Genomic DNA, 12,402 nt, shown 5'->3' with positions numbered 1-12,402 from the left:
GGGAAGTAAAATGTGAACGTATTGAAGAAGAAACGCTCTTTTAAAACCTGATTGCCCCAGGGAATGGGCTTTTTGACATTTCTGTGTTAACCTTTTGATGCATGAATTATGAAATCTTCAACCATGATTTTTTTTAACAATTTTTTGATTCATCTTTAGGTGTGAATGAAACAAATTTCAACAAATATTTTTTGTAAAAATGTATAATTTACAAATAATTTATTACATGTCCACCTCAGTGAACAGCGTGCAATCTGAACATGAAATATGTTGGCTTGGCTTACCAAAGTCCAAATGGAGGTGCTCAAATGCAATAAAGTCTTCAACAGCTGTGCTTAATAGCAAAAATAAATAAATAACAATTTTGAGTACCTGTCCACTTGAGTGACTATTATGCATGAAAGGGTTAAGGAAAAGTGCAATATGCTGTTGTAACTGTTTGAGGTCTGTAAGGTGTTGTTCCTCAGAAGGGCGAGTGCGTAACAGCACCCTCTGCTGGCTCAAAAGACAAGGACAAAAGCTTACAGCACCTGGTATTCCCAGGCGGTCTCCCATCCAAGTACTAACCAGGCCCGACCCTGCTTAGCTTCCGAGATCAGACGAGATCGGGCGTGTTCAGGGTGGTATGGCCGTAAGCGAAGGCTTGTCCTTCCGTCCTCCGTTTTATGGGTGCAGAGACAGTTGTGCCCTTGGCTGCCATTGAATGGAATGCTGCAATTTGAGGCCTTTCCAGTAAACCGCCCTCATCCCCAGTTTGAGCTGTGTCTGGCCGGGCTCCGTGGGCGAAAGCGGAGAGGGGAGCTTGTGTAGTGACACAGTAGAATAGGTTCATGCGCTTTAATCCAAATTTGTTCACATCGCAGACGTCAGAAAGTACAAACGATATTATTTAACATTTGGATGTACAAAAAGGCCACCTTCACCTCAGTTGAGAGAAGTACCTCGTTTTTCCTTTGTCCCTCCTATGAGTGGTGGGCCCATGGAAAGTGGGACCCACGCCCCCCTGTTCGGGCTGCGTCTGGCCGGGCTCTGTGGGTGAAATCCTTGCAAACAGGTGCCGGCCGGCTGGCGCCCGATTTTTCTTAGTTTGTGAGTTCAGCTTTTCTTGTGTTTGGCAGCAATAAATTGCAATGTGTTTCTCCAACAACCTATTTGGGTCTTTGTGGAAAAGACCTATTGGTGCATTGTGATGCCATTCCAGTAAAAGGCCCACATTTCTTTTAGCTGGTAGCGTAGCGGCAAAGACTTGCGACGTGCCATCATGGCCGCAGGCTGCAGAGCCTTGCTCCGGAACGAAATCTTAATGACAATCTTTAGTTAGATCCCTGAATTGCAAGTAAGTCACAGATAGATGAGTTGGATTTTCTCTATTGCAACTTGGGAAGTAAAATGTGAACGTATTGAAGAAGAAACGCTCTTTTAAAACCTGATTGCCCCAGGGAATGGGCTTTTTGACATTTCTGTGTTAACCCTTTGATGCATGAATTATGAAATCTTCAACCATGATTTTTTTTAACAATTTTTTGATTCATCTTTAGGTGTGAATGAAACAAATTTCAACAAATATTTTTTGTAAAAATGTATAATTTACAAATAATTTATTACATGTCCACCTCAGTGAACAGCGTGCAATCTGAACATGAAATATGTTGGCTTGGCTTACCAAAGTCCAAATGGAGGTGCTCAAATGCAATAAAGTCTTCAACAGCTGTGCTTAATAGCAAAAATAAATAAATAACAATTTTGAGTACCTGTCCACTTGAGTGACTATTATGCATGAAAGGGTTAAGGAAAAGTGCAATATGCTGTTGTAACTGTTTGAGGTCTGTAAGGTGTTGTTCCTCAGAAGGGCGAGTGCGTAACAGCACCCTCTGCTGGCTCAAAAGACAAGGACAAAAGCTTACAGCACCTGGTATTCCCAGGCGGTCTCCCATCCAAGGACTAACCAGGCCCGACCCTGCTTAGCTTCCGAGATCAGACGAGATCGGGCGTGTTCAGGGTGGTATGGCCGTAAGCGAAGGCTTGTCCTTCCGTCCTCCGTTTTATGGGTGCAGAGACAGTTGTGCCCTTGGCTGCCATTGAATGGAATGCTGCAATTTGAGGCCTTTCCAGTAAACCGCCCTCATCCCCAGTTTGAGCTGTGTCTGGCCGGGCTCCGTGGGCGAAAGCGGAGAGGGGAGCTTGTGTAGTGACACAGTAGAATAGGTTCATGCGCTTTAATCCAAATTTGTTCACATCGCAGACGTCAGAAAGTACAAACGATATTATTTAACATTTGGATGTACAAAAAGGCCACCTTCACCTCAGTTGAGAGAAGTACCTCGTTTTTCCTTTGTCCCTCCTATGAGTGGTGGGCCCATGGAAAGTGGGACCCACGCCCCCCTGTTCGGGCTGCGTCTGGCCGGGCTCTGTGGGTGAAATCCTTGCAAACAGGTGCCGGCCGGCTGGCGCCCGATTTTTCTTAGTTTGTGAGTTCAGCTTTTCTTGTGTTTGGCAGCAATAAATTGCAATGTGTTTCTCCAACAACCTATTTGGGTCTTTGTGGAAAAGACCTATTGGTGCATTTTGATGCCATTCCAGTAAAAGGCCCACATTTCTTTTAGCTGGTAGCGTAGCGGCAAAGACTTGCGACGTGCCATCATGGCCGCAGGCTGCAGAGCCTTGCTCCGGAACGAAATCTTAATGACAATCTTTAGTTAGATCCCTGAATTGCAAGTAAGTCACAGATAGATGAGTTGGATTTTCTCTATTGCAACTTGGGAAGTAAAATGTGAACGTATTGAAGAAGAAACGCTCTTTTAAAACCTGATTGCCCCAGGGAATGGGCTTTTTGACATTTCTGTGTTAACCCTTTGATGCATGAATTATGAAATCTTCAACCATGATTTTTTTTAACAATTTTTTGATTCATCTTTAGGTGTGAATGAAACAAATTTCAACAAATATTTTTTGTAAAAATGTATAATTTACAAATAATTTATTACATGTCCACCTCAGTGAACAGCGTGCAATCTGAACATGAAATATGTTGGCTTGGCTTACCAAAGTCCAAATGGAGGTGCTCAAATGCAATAAAGTCTTCAACAGCTGTGCTTAATAGCAAAAATAAATAAATAACAATTTTGAGTACCTGTCCACTTGAGTGACTATTATGCATGAAAGGGTTAAGGAAAAGTGCAATATGCTGTTGTAACTGTTTGAGGTCTGTAAGGTGTTGTTCCTCAGAAGGGCGAGTGCGTAACAGCACCCTCTGCTGGCTCAAAAGACAAGGACAAAAGCTTACAGCACCTGGTATTCCCAGGCGGTCTCCCATCCAAGTACTAACCAGGCCCGACCCTGCTTAGCTTCCGAGATCAGACGAGATCGGGCGTGTTCAGGGTGGTATGGCCGTAAGCGAAGGCTTGTCCTTCCGTCCTCCGTTTTATGGGTGCAGAGACAGTTGTGCCCTTGGCTGCCATTGAATGGAATGCTGCAATTTGAGGCCTTTCCAGTAAACCGCCCTCATCCCCAGTTTGAGCTGTGTCTGGCCGGGCTCCGTGGGCGAAAGCGGAGAGGGGAGCTTGTGTAGTGACACAGTAGAATAGGTTCATGCGCTTTAATCCAAATTTGTTCACATCGCAGACGTCAGAAAGTACAAACGATATTATTTAACATTTGGATGTACAAAAAGGCCACCTTCACCTCAGTTGAGAGAAGTACCTCGTTTTTCCTTTGTCCCTCCTATGAGTGGTGGGCCCATGGAAAGTGGGACCCACGCCCCCCTGTTCGGGCTGCGTCTGGCCGGGCTCTGTGGGTGAAATCCTTGCAAACAGGTGCCGGCCGGCTGGCGCCCGATTTTTCTTAGTTTGTGAGTTCAGCTTTTCTTGTGTTTGGCAGCAATAAATTGCAATGTGTTTCTCCAACAACCTATTTGGGTCTTTGTGGAAAAGACCTATTGGTGCATTTTGATGCCATTCCAGTAAAAGGCCCACATTTCTTTTAGCTGGTAGCGTAGCGGCAAAGACTTGCGACGTGCCATCATGGCCGCAGGCTGCAGAGCCTTGCTCCGGAACGAAATCTTAATGACAATCTTTAGTTAGATCCCTGAATTGCAAGTAAGTCACAGATAGATGAGTTGGATTTTCTCTATTGCAACTTGGGAAGTAAAATGTGAACGTATTGAAGAAGAAACGCTCTTTTAAAACCTGATTGCCGCAGGGAATGGGCTTTTTGACATTTCTGTGTTAACCTTTTGATGCATGAATTATGAAATCTTCAACCATGATTTTTTTTAACAATTTTTTGATTCATCTTTAGGTGTGAATGAAACAAATTTCAACAAATATTTTTTGTAAAAATGTATAATTTACAAATAATTTATTACATGTCCACCTCAGTGAACAGCGTGCAATCTGAACATGAAATATGTTGGCTTGGCTTACCAAAGTCCAAATGGAGGTGCTCAAATGCAATAAAGTCTTCAACAGCTGTGCTTAATAGCAAAAATAAATAAATAACAATTTTGAGTACCTGTCCACTTGAGTGACTATTATGCATGAAAGGGTTAAGGAAAAGTGCAATATGCTGTTGTAACTGTTTGAGGTCTGTAAGGTGTTGTTCCTCAGAAGGGCGAGTGCGTAACAGCACCCTCTGCTGGCTCAAAAGACAAGGACAAAAGCTTACAGCACCTGGTATTCCCAGGCGGTCTCCCATCCAAGTACTAACCAGGCCCGACCCTGCTTAGCTTCCGAGATCAGACGAGATCGGGCGTGTTCAGGGTGGTATGGCCGTAAGCGAAGGCTTGTCCTTCCGTCCTCCGTTTTATGGGTGCAGAGACAGTTGTGCCCTTGGCTGCCATTGAATGGAATGCTGCAATTTGAGGCCTTTCCAGTAAACCGCCCTCATCCCCAGTTTGAGCTGTGTCTGGCCGGGCTCCGTGGGCGAAAGCGGAGAGGGGAGCTTGTGTAGTGACACAGTAGAATAGGTTCATGCGCTTTAATCCAAATTTGTTCACATCGCAGACGTCAGAAAGTACAAACAATATTATTTAACATTTGGATGTACAAAAAGGCCACCTTCACCTCAGTTGAGAGAAGTACCTCGTTTTTCCTTTGTCCCTCCTATGAGTGGTGGGCCCATGGAAAGTGGGACCCACGCCCCCCTGTTCGGGCTGCGTCTGGCCGGGCTCTGTGGGTGAAATCCTTGCAAACAGGTGCCGGCCGGCTGGCGACCGATTTTTCTTAGTTTGTGAGTTCAGCTTTTCTTGTGTTTGGCAGCAATAAATTGCAATGTGTTTCTCCAACAACCTATTTGGGTCTTTGTGGAAAAGACCTATTGGTGCATTTTGATGCCATTCCAGTAAAAGGCCCACATTTCTTTTAGCTGGTAGCGTAGCGGCAAAGACTTGCGACGTGCCATCATGGCCGCAGGCTGCAGAGCCTTGCTCCGGAACGAAATCTTAATGACAATCTTTAGTTAGATCCCTGAATTGCAAGTAAGTCACAGATAGATGAGTTGGATTTTCTCTATTGCAACTTGGGAAGTAAAATGTGAACGTATTGAAGAAGAAACGCTCTTTTAAAACCTGATTGCCCCAGGGAATGGGCTTTTTGACATTTCTGTGTTAACCTTTTGATGCATGAATTATGAAATCTTCAACCATGATTTTTTTTTAACAATTTTTTGATTCATCTTTAGGTGTGAATGAAACAAATTTCAACAAATATTTTTTGTAAAAATGTATAATTTACAAATAATTTATTACATGTCCACCTCAGTGAACAGCGTGCAATCTGAACATGAAATATGTTGGCTTGGCTTACCAAAGTCCAAATGGAGGTGCTCAAATGCAATAAAGTCTTCAACAGCTGTGCTTAATAGCAAAAATAAATAAATAACAATTTTGAGTACCTGTCCACTTGAGTGACTATTATGCATGAAAGGGTTAAGGAAAAGTGCAATATGCTGTTGTAACTGTTTGAGGTCTGTAAGGTGTTGTTCCTCAGAAGGGCGAGTGCGTAACAGCACCCTCTGCTGGCTCAAAAGACAAGGACAAAAGCTTACAGCACCTGGTATTCCCAGGCGGTCTCCCATCCAAGTACTAACCAGGCCCGACCCTGCTTAGCTTCCGAGATCAGACGAGATCGGGCGTGTTCAGGGTGGTATGGCCGTAAGCGAAGGCTTGTCCTTCCGTCCTCCGTTTTATGGGTGCAGAGACAGTTGTGCCCTTGGCTGCCATTGAATGGAATGCTGCAATATGAGGCCTTTCCAGTAAACCGCCCTCATCCCCAGTTTGAGCTGTGTCTGGCCGGGCTCCGTGGGCGAAAGCGGAGAGGGGAGCTTGTGTAGTGACACAGTAGAATAGGTTCATGCGCTTTAATCCAAATTTGTTCACATCGCAGACGTCAGAAAGTACAAACGATATTATTTAACATTTGGATGTACAAAAAGGCCACCTTCACCTCAGTTGAGAGAAGTACCTCGTTTTTCCTTTGTCCCTCCTATGAGTGGTGGGCCCATGGAAAGTGGGACCCACGCCCCCCTGTTCGGGCTGCGTCTGGCCGGGCTCTGTGGGTGAAATCCTTGCAAACAGGTGCCGGCCGGCTGGCGACCGATTTTTCTTAGTTTGTGAGTTCAGCTTTTCTTGTGTTTGGCAGCAATAAATTGCAATGTGTTTCTCCAACAACCTATTTGGGTCTTTGTGGAAAAGACCTATTGGTGCATTTTGATGCCATTCCAGTAAAAGGCCCACATTTCTTTTAGCTGGTAGCGTAGCGGCAAAGACTTGCGACGTGCCATCATGGCCGCAGGCTGCAGAGCCTTGCTCCGGAACGAAATCTTAATGACAATCTTTAGTTAGATCCCTGAATTGCAAGTAAGTCACAGATAGATGAGTTGGATTTTCTCTATTGCAACTTGGGAAGTAAAATGTGAACGTATTGAAGAAGAAACGCTCTTTTAAAACCTGATTGCCCCAGGGAATGGGCTTTTTGACATTTCTGTGTTAACCTTTTGATGCATGAATTATGAAATCTTCAACCATGATTTTTTTTAACAATTTTTTGATTCATCTTTAGGTGTGAATGAAACAAATTTCAACAAATATTTTTTGTAAAAATGTATAATTTACAAATAATTTATTACATGTCCACCTCAGTGAACAGCGTGCAATCTGAACATGAAATATGTTGGCTTGGCTTACCAAAGTCCAAATGGAGGTGCTCAAATGCAATAAAGTCTTCAACAGCTGTGCTTAATAGCAAAAATAAATAAATAACAATTTTGAGTACCTGTCCACTTGAGTGACTATTATGCATGAAAGGGTTAAGGAAAAGTGCAATATGCTGTTGTAACTGTTTGAGGTCTGTAAGGTGTTGTTCCTCAGAAGGGCGAGTGCGTAACAGCACCCTCTGCTGGCTCAAAAGACAAGGACAAAAGCTTACAGCACCTGGTATTCCCAGGCGGTCTCCCATCCAAGTACTAACCAGGCCCGACCCTGCTTAGCTTCCGAGATCAGACGAGATCGGGCGTGTTCAGGGTGGTATGGCCGTAAGCGAAGGCTTGTCCTTCCGTCCTCCGTTTTATGGGTGCAGAGACAGTTGTGCCCTTGGCTGCCATTGAATGGAATGCTGCAATTTGAGGCCTTTCCAGTAAACCGCCCTCATCCCCAGTTTGAGCTGTGTCTGGCCGGGCTCCGTGGGCGAAAGCGGAGAGGGGAGCTTGTGTAGTGACACAGTAGAATAGGTTCATGCGCTTTAATCCAAATTTGTTCACATCGCAGACGTCAGAAAGTACAAACGATATTATTTAACATTTGGATGTACAAAAAGGCCACCTTCACCTCAGTTGAGAGAAAAACCTCGTTTTTCCTTTGTCCCTTCTATGAGTGGTGGGCCCATGGAAAGTGGGACCCACGCCCCCCTGTTCGGGCTGCGTCTGGCCGGGCTCTGTGGGTGAAATCCTTGCAAACAGGTGCCGGCCGGCTGGCGCCCGATTTTTCTTAGTTTGTGAGTTCAGCTTTTCTTGTGTTTGGCAGCAATAAATTGCAATGTGTTTCTCCAACAACCTATTTGGGTCTTTGTGGAAAAGACCTATTGGTGCATTTTGATGCCATTCCAGTAAAAGGCCCACATTTCTTTTAGCTGGTAGCGTAGCGGCAAAGACTTGCGACGTGCCATCATGGCCGCAGGCTGCAGAGCCTTGCTCCGGAACGAAATCTTAATGACAATCTTTAGTTAGATCCCTGAATTGCAAGTAAGTCACAGATAGATGAGTTGGATTTTCTCTATTGCAACTTGGGAAGTAAAATGTGAACGTATTGAAGAAGAAACGCTCTTTTAAAACCTGATTGCCCCAGGGAATGGGCTTTTTGACATTTCTGTGTTAACCTTTTGATGCATGAATTATGAAATCTTCAACCATGATTTTTTTTAACAATTTTTTGATTCATCTTTAGGTGTGAATGAAACAAATTTCAACAAATATTTTTTGTAAAAATGTATAATTTACAAATAATTTATTACATGTCCACCTCATTGAACAGCGTGCAATCTGAACATGAAATATGTTGGCTTGGCTTACCAAAGTCCAAATGGAGGTGCTCAAATGCAATAAAGTCTTCAACAGCTGTGCTTAACAGCAAAAATAAATAAATAACAATTTTGAGTACCTGTCCACTTGAGTGACTATTATGCATAAAAGGGTTAAGGAAAAGTGCAATATGCTGTTGTAACTGTTTGAGGTCTGTAAGGTGTTGTTCCTCAGAAGGGCGAGTGCGTAACAGCACCCTCTGCTGGCTCAAAAGACAAGGACAAAAGCTTACAGCACCTGGTATTCCCAGGCGGTCTCCCATCCAAGTACTAACCAGGCCCGACCCTGCTTAGCTTCCGAGATCAGACGAGATCGGGCGTGTTCAGGGTGGTATGGCCGTAAGCGAAGGCTTGTCCTTCCGTCCTCCGTTTTATGGGTGCAGAGACAGTTGTGCCCTTGGCTGCCATTGAATGGAATGCTGCAATTTGAGGCCTTTCCAGTAAACCGCCCTCATCCCCAGTTTGAGCTGTGTCTGGCCGGGCTCCGTGGGCGAAAGCGGGGAGTGGAGCTTGTGTGGTGACACAGTAGAATAGGTTCATGCGCTTTAATCCAAATTTGTTCACATCGCAGACGTCAGAAAGTACAAACGATATTATTTAACATTTGGATGTACAAAAAGGCCACCTTCACCTCAGTTGAGAGAAGTACCTCGTTTTTCCTTTGTCCCTCCTATGAGTGGTGGGCCCATGGAAAGTGGGACCCACGCCCCCCTGTTCGAGCTGCGTCTGGCCGGGCTCTGTGGGTGAAATCCTTGCAAACAGGTGCCGGCCGGCTGGCGCCCGATTTTTCTTAGTTTGTGAGTTCAGCTTTTCTTGTGTTTGGCAGCAATAAATTGCAATGTGTTTCTCCAACAACCTATTTGGGTCTTTGTGGAAAAGACCTATTGGTGCATTTTGATGCCATTCCAGTAAAAGGCCCACATTTCTTTTAGCTGGTAGCGTAGCGGCAAAGACTTGCGACGTGCCATCATGGCCGCAGGCTGCAGAGCCTTGCTCCGGAACGAAATCTTAATGACAATCTTTAGTTAGATCCCTGAATTGCAAGTAAGTCACAGATAGATGAGTTGGATTTTCTCTATTGCAACTTGGGAAGTAAAATGTGAACGTATTGAAGAAGAAACGCTCTTTTAAAACCTGATTGCCCCAGGGAATGGGCTTTTTGACATTTCTGTGTTAACCTTTTGATGCATGAATTATGAAATCTTCAACCATGATTTTTTTTTTAACAATTTTTTGATTCATCTTTAGGTGTGAATGAAACAAATTTCAACAAATATTTTTTGTAAAAATGTATAATTTACAAATAATTTATTACATGTCCACCTCAGTGAACAGCGTGCAATCTGAACATGAAATATGTTGGCTTGGCTTACCAAAGTCCAAATGGAGGTGCTCAAATGCAATAAAGTCTTCAACAGCTGTGCTTAATAGCAAAAATAAATAAATAACAATTTTGAGTACCTGTCCACTTGAGTGACTATTATGCATGAAAGGGTTAAGGAAAAGTGCAATATGCTGTTGTAACTGTTTGAGGTCTGTAAGGTGTTGTTCCTCAGAAGGGCGAGTGCGTAACAGCACCCTCTGCTGGCTCAAAAGACAAGGACAAAAGCTTACAGCACCTGGTATTCCCAGGCGGTCTCCCATCCAAGTACTAACCAGGCCCGACCCTGCTTAGCTTCCGAGATCAGACGAGATCGGGCGTGTTCAGGGTGGTATGGCCGTAAGCGAAGGCTTCTCCTTCCGTCCTCCGTTTTATGGGTGCAGAGACAGTTGTGCCCTTGGCTGCCATTGAATGGAATGCTGCAATTTGAGGCCTTTCCAGTAAACCGCCCTCATCCCCAGTTTGAGCTGTGTCTGGCCGGGCTCCGTGGGCGAAAGCGGAGAGGGGAGCTTGTGTAGTGACACAGTAGAATAGGTTCATGCGCTTTAATCCAAATTTGTTCACATCGCAGACGTCAGAAAGTACAAACGATATTATTTAACATTTGGATGTACAAAAAGGCCACCTTCACGTCAGTTGAGAGAAGTACCTCGTTTTTCCTTTGTCCCTCCTATGAGTGGTGGGCCCATGGAAAGTGGGACCCACGCCCCCCTGTTCGGGCTGCGTCTGGCCGGGCTCTGTGGGTGAAATCCTTGCAAACAGGTGCCGGCCGGCTGGCGCCCGATTTTTCTTAGTTTGTGAGTTCAGCTTTTCTTGTGTTTGGCAGCAATAAATTGCAATGTGTTTCTCCAACAACCTATTTGGGTCTTTGTGGAAAAGACCTATTGGTGCATTTTGATGCCATTCCAGTAAAAGGCCCACATTTCTTTTAGCTGGTAGCGTAGCGGCAAAGACTTGCGACGTGCCATCATGGCCGCAGGCTGCAGAGCCTTGCTCCGGAACAAAATCTTAAAGACAATCTTTAGTTAGATCCCTGAATTGCAAGTAAGTCACAGATAGATGAGTTGGATTTTCTCTATTGCAACTTGGGAAGTAAAATGTGAACGTATTGAAGAAGAAACGCTCTTTTAAAACCTGATTGCCCCAGGGAATGGGCTTTTTGACATTTCTGTGTTAACCCTTTGATGCATGAATTATGAAATCTTCAACCATGATTTTTTTTAACAATTTTTTGATTCATCTTTAGGTGTGAATGAAACAAATTTCAACAAATATTTTTTGTAAAAATGTATAATTTACAAATAATTTCTTACATGTCCACCTCAGTGAACAGCGTGCAATCTGAACATGAAATATGTTGGCTTGGCTTACCAAAGTCCAAATGGAGGTGCTCAAATGCAATAAAGTCTTCAACAGCTGTGCTTAATAGCAAAAATAAATAAATAACAATTTTGAGTACCTGTCCACTTGAGTGACTATTATGCATGAAAGGGTTAAGGAAAAGTGCAATATGCTGTTGTAACTGTTTGAGGTCTGTAAGGTGTTGTTCCTCAGAAGGGCGAGTGCGTAACAGCACCCTCTGCTGGCTCAAAAGACAAGGACAAAAGCTTACAGCACCTGGTATTCCCAGGCGGTCTCCCATCCAAGTACTAACCAAGCCCGACCCTGCTTAGCTTCCGAGTATAGACGACATCGGGCGTGTTCAGGGTGGTATGGCCGTAAGCGAAGGCTTGTCCTTCCGTCCTCCGTTTTATGGGTGCAGAGACAGTTATGCTCTTGGCTGCCATTGAATGGAATGCTGCAATTTGAGGCCTTTCCAGTAAACCGCCCTCATCCCCAGTTTGAGCTGTGTCTGGCCGGGCTCCGTGGGCGAAAGCGGAGAGGGGAGCTTATGTAGTGACACAGTAGAATAGGTTCATGCGCTTTAATCCAAATTTGTTCACATCGCAGACGTCAGAAAGTACAAACGATATTATTTAACATTTGGATGTACAAAAAGGCCACCTTCACCTCAGTTGAGAGAAGTACCTCGTTTTTCCTTTGTCCCTCCTATGAGTGGTGGGCCCATGGAAAGTGGGACCCACGCCCCCCTGTTCGGGCTGCGTCTGGCCGGGCTCTGTGGGTGAAATCCTTGCAAACAGGTGCCGGCCGGCTGGCGCCCGATTTTTCTTAGTTTGTGAGTTCAGCTTTTCTTGTGTTTGGCAGCAATAAATTGCAATGTGTTTCTCCAACAACCTATTTGGGTCTTTGTGGAAAAGACCTATTGGTGCATTTTGATGCCATTCCAGTAAAAGGCCCACATTTCTTTTAGCTGGTAGCGTAGCGGCAAAGACTTGCGACGTGCCATCATGGCCGCAGGCTGCAGAGCCTTGCTCCGGAACAAAATCTTAATGACAATCTTTAGTTAGATCCCTGAATTGCAAGTAAGTCACAGATAGATGAGTTGGATTTTCT

The 12,402-nt window shown here is 44.5% G+C and overlaps 9 non-coding genes across 9 annotated transcripts; all 9 read right to left on the bottom strand.

Annotated features, from left to right (window-relative positions):
* Window positions 1–518: 518 nt before the first annotated feature.
* LOC139066564 (5S ribosomal RNA) lies at window positions 519–637 on the bottom strand. Its single transcript, XR_011519466.1, has one exon. It is a non-coding gene; the product is annotated as a 5S ribosomal RNA (ribosomal RNA).
* Window positions 638–1,897: 1,260 nt separating this feature from the next.
* Window positions 1,898–2,016, bottom strand: LOC139068231 (5S ribosomal RNA). Its single transcript, XR_011519830.1, has one exon. It is a non-coding gene; the product is annotated as a 5S ribosomal RNA (ribosomal RNA).
* Window positions 2,017–3,276: 1,260 nt separating this feature from the next.
* Window positions 3,277–3,395, bottom strand: LOC139066553 (5S ribosomal RNA). Its single transcript, XR_011519455.1, has one exon. It is a non-coding gene; the product is annotated as a 5S ribosomal RNA (ribosomal RNA).
* A 1,260-nt stretch (window positions 3,396–4,655) lies between these two features.
* On the bottom strand, window positions 4,656–4,774 carry LOC139066542 (5S ribosomal RNA). Its single transcript, XR_011519444.1, has one exon. It is a non-coding gene; the product is annotated as a 5S ribosomal RNA (ribosomal RNA).
* A 1,261-nt stretch (window positions 4,775–6,035) lies between these two features.
* LOC139066533 (5S ribosomal RNA) lies at window positions 6,036–6,154 on the bottom strand. The gene has a single exon (XR_011519433.1). It is a non-coding gene; the product is annotated as a 5S ribosomal RNA (ribosomal RNA).
* A 1,260-nt stretch (window positions 6,155–7,414) lies between these two features.
* LOC139066522 (5S ribosomal RNA) lies at window positions 7,415–7,533 on the bottom strand. The gene has a single exon (XR_011519422.1). It is a non-coding gene; the product is annotated as a 5S ribosomal RNA (ribosomal RNA).
* A 1,260-nt stretch (window positions 7,534–8,793) lies between these two features.
* Window positions 8,794–8,912, bottom strand: LOC139066511 (5S ribosomal RNA). The gene has a single exon (XR_011519411.1). It is a non-coding gene; the product is annotated as a 5S ribosomal RNA (ribosomal RNA).
* A 1,262-nt stretch (window positions 8,913–10,174) lies between these two features.
* On the bottom strand, window positions 10,175–10,293 carry LOC139066500 (5S ribosomal RNA). The gene has a single exon (XR_011519400.1). It is a non-coding gene; the product is annotated as a 5S ribosomal RNA (ribosomal RNA).
* Window positions 10,294–11,553: 1,260 nt separating this feature from the next.
* On the bottom strand, window positions 11,554–11,672 carry LOC139068334 (5S ribosomal RNA). The gene has a single exon (XR_011519933.1). It is a non-coding gene; the product is annotated as a 5S ribosomal RNA (ribosomal RNA).
* Window positions 11,673–12,402: the final 730 nt, after the last annotated feature.

This window comes from Nothobranchius furzeri, chromosome 2 (genome assembly GCF_043380555.1).
Source record: "Nothobranchius furzeri strain GRZ-AD chromosome 2, NfurGRZ-RIMD1, whole genome shotgun sequence".
Taxonomy (NCBI): domain Eukaryota; kingdom Metazoa; phylum Chordata; class Actinopteri; order Cyprinodontiformes; family Nothobranchiidae; genus Nothobranchius; species Nothobranchius furzeri.
Note: the sequence above shows the minus strand (reverse complement) of the source record. Positions and strands in the feature narration are given on the sequence as shown.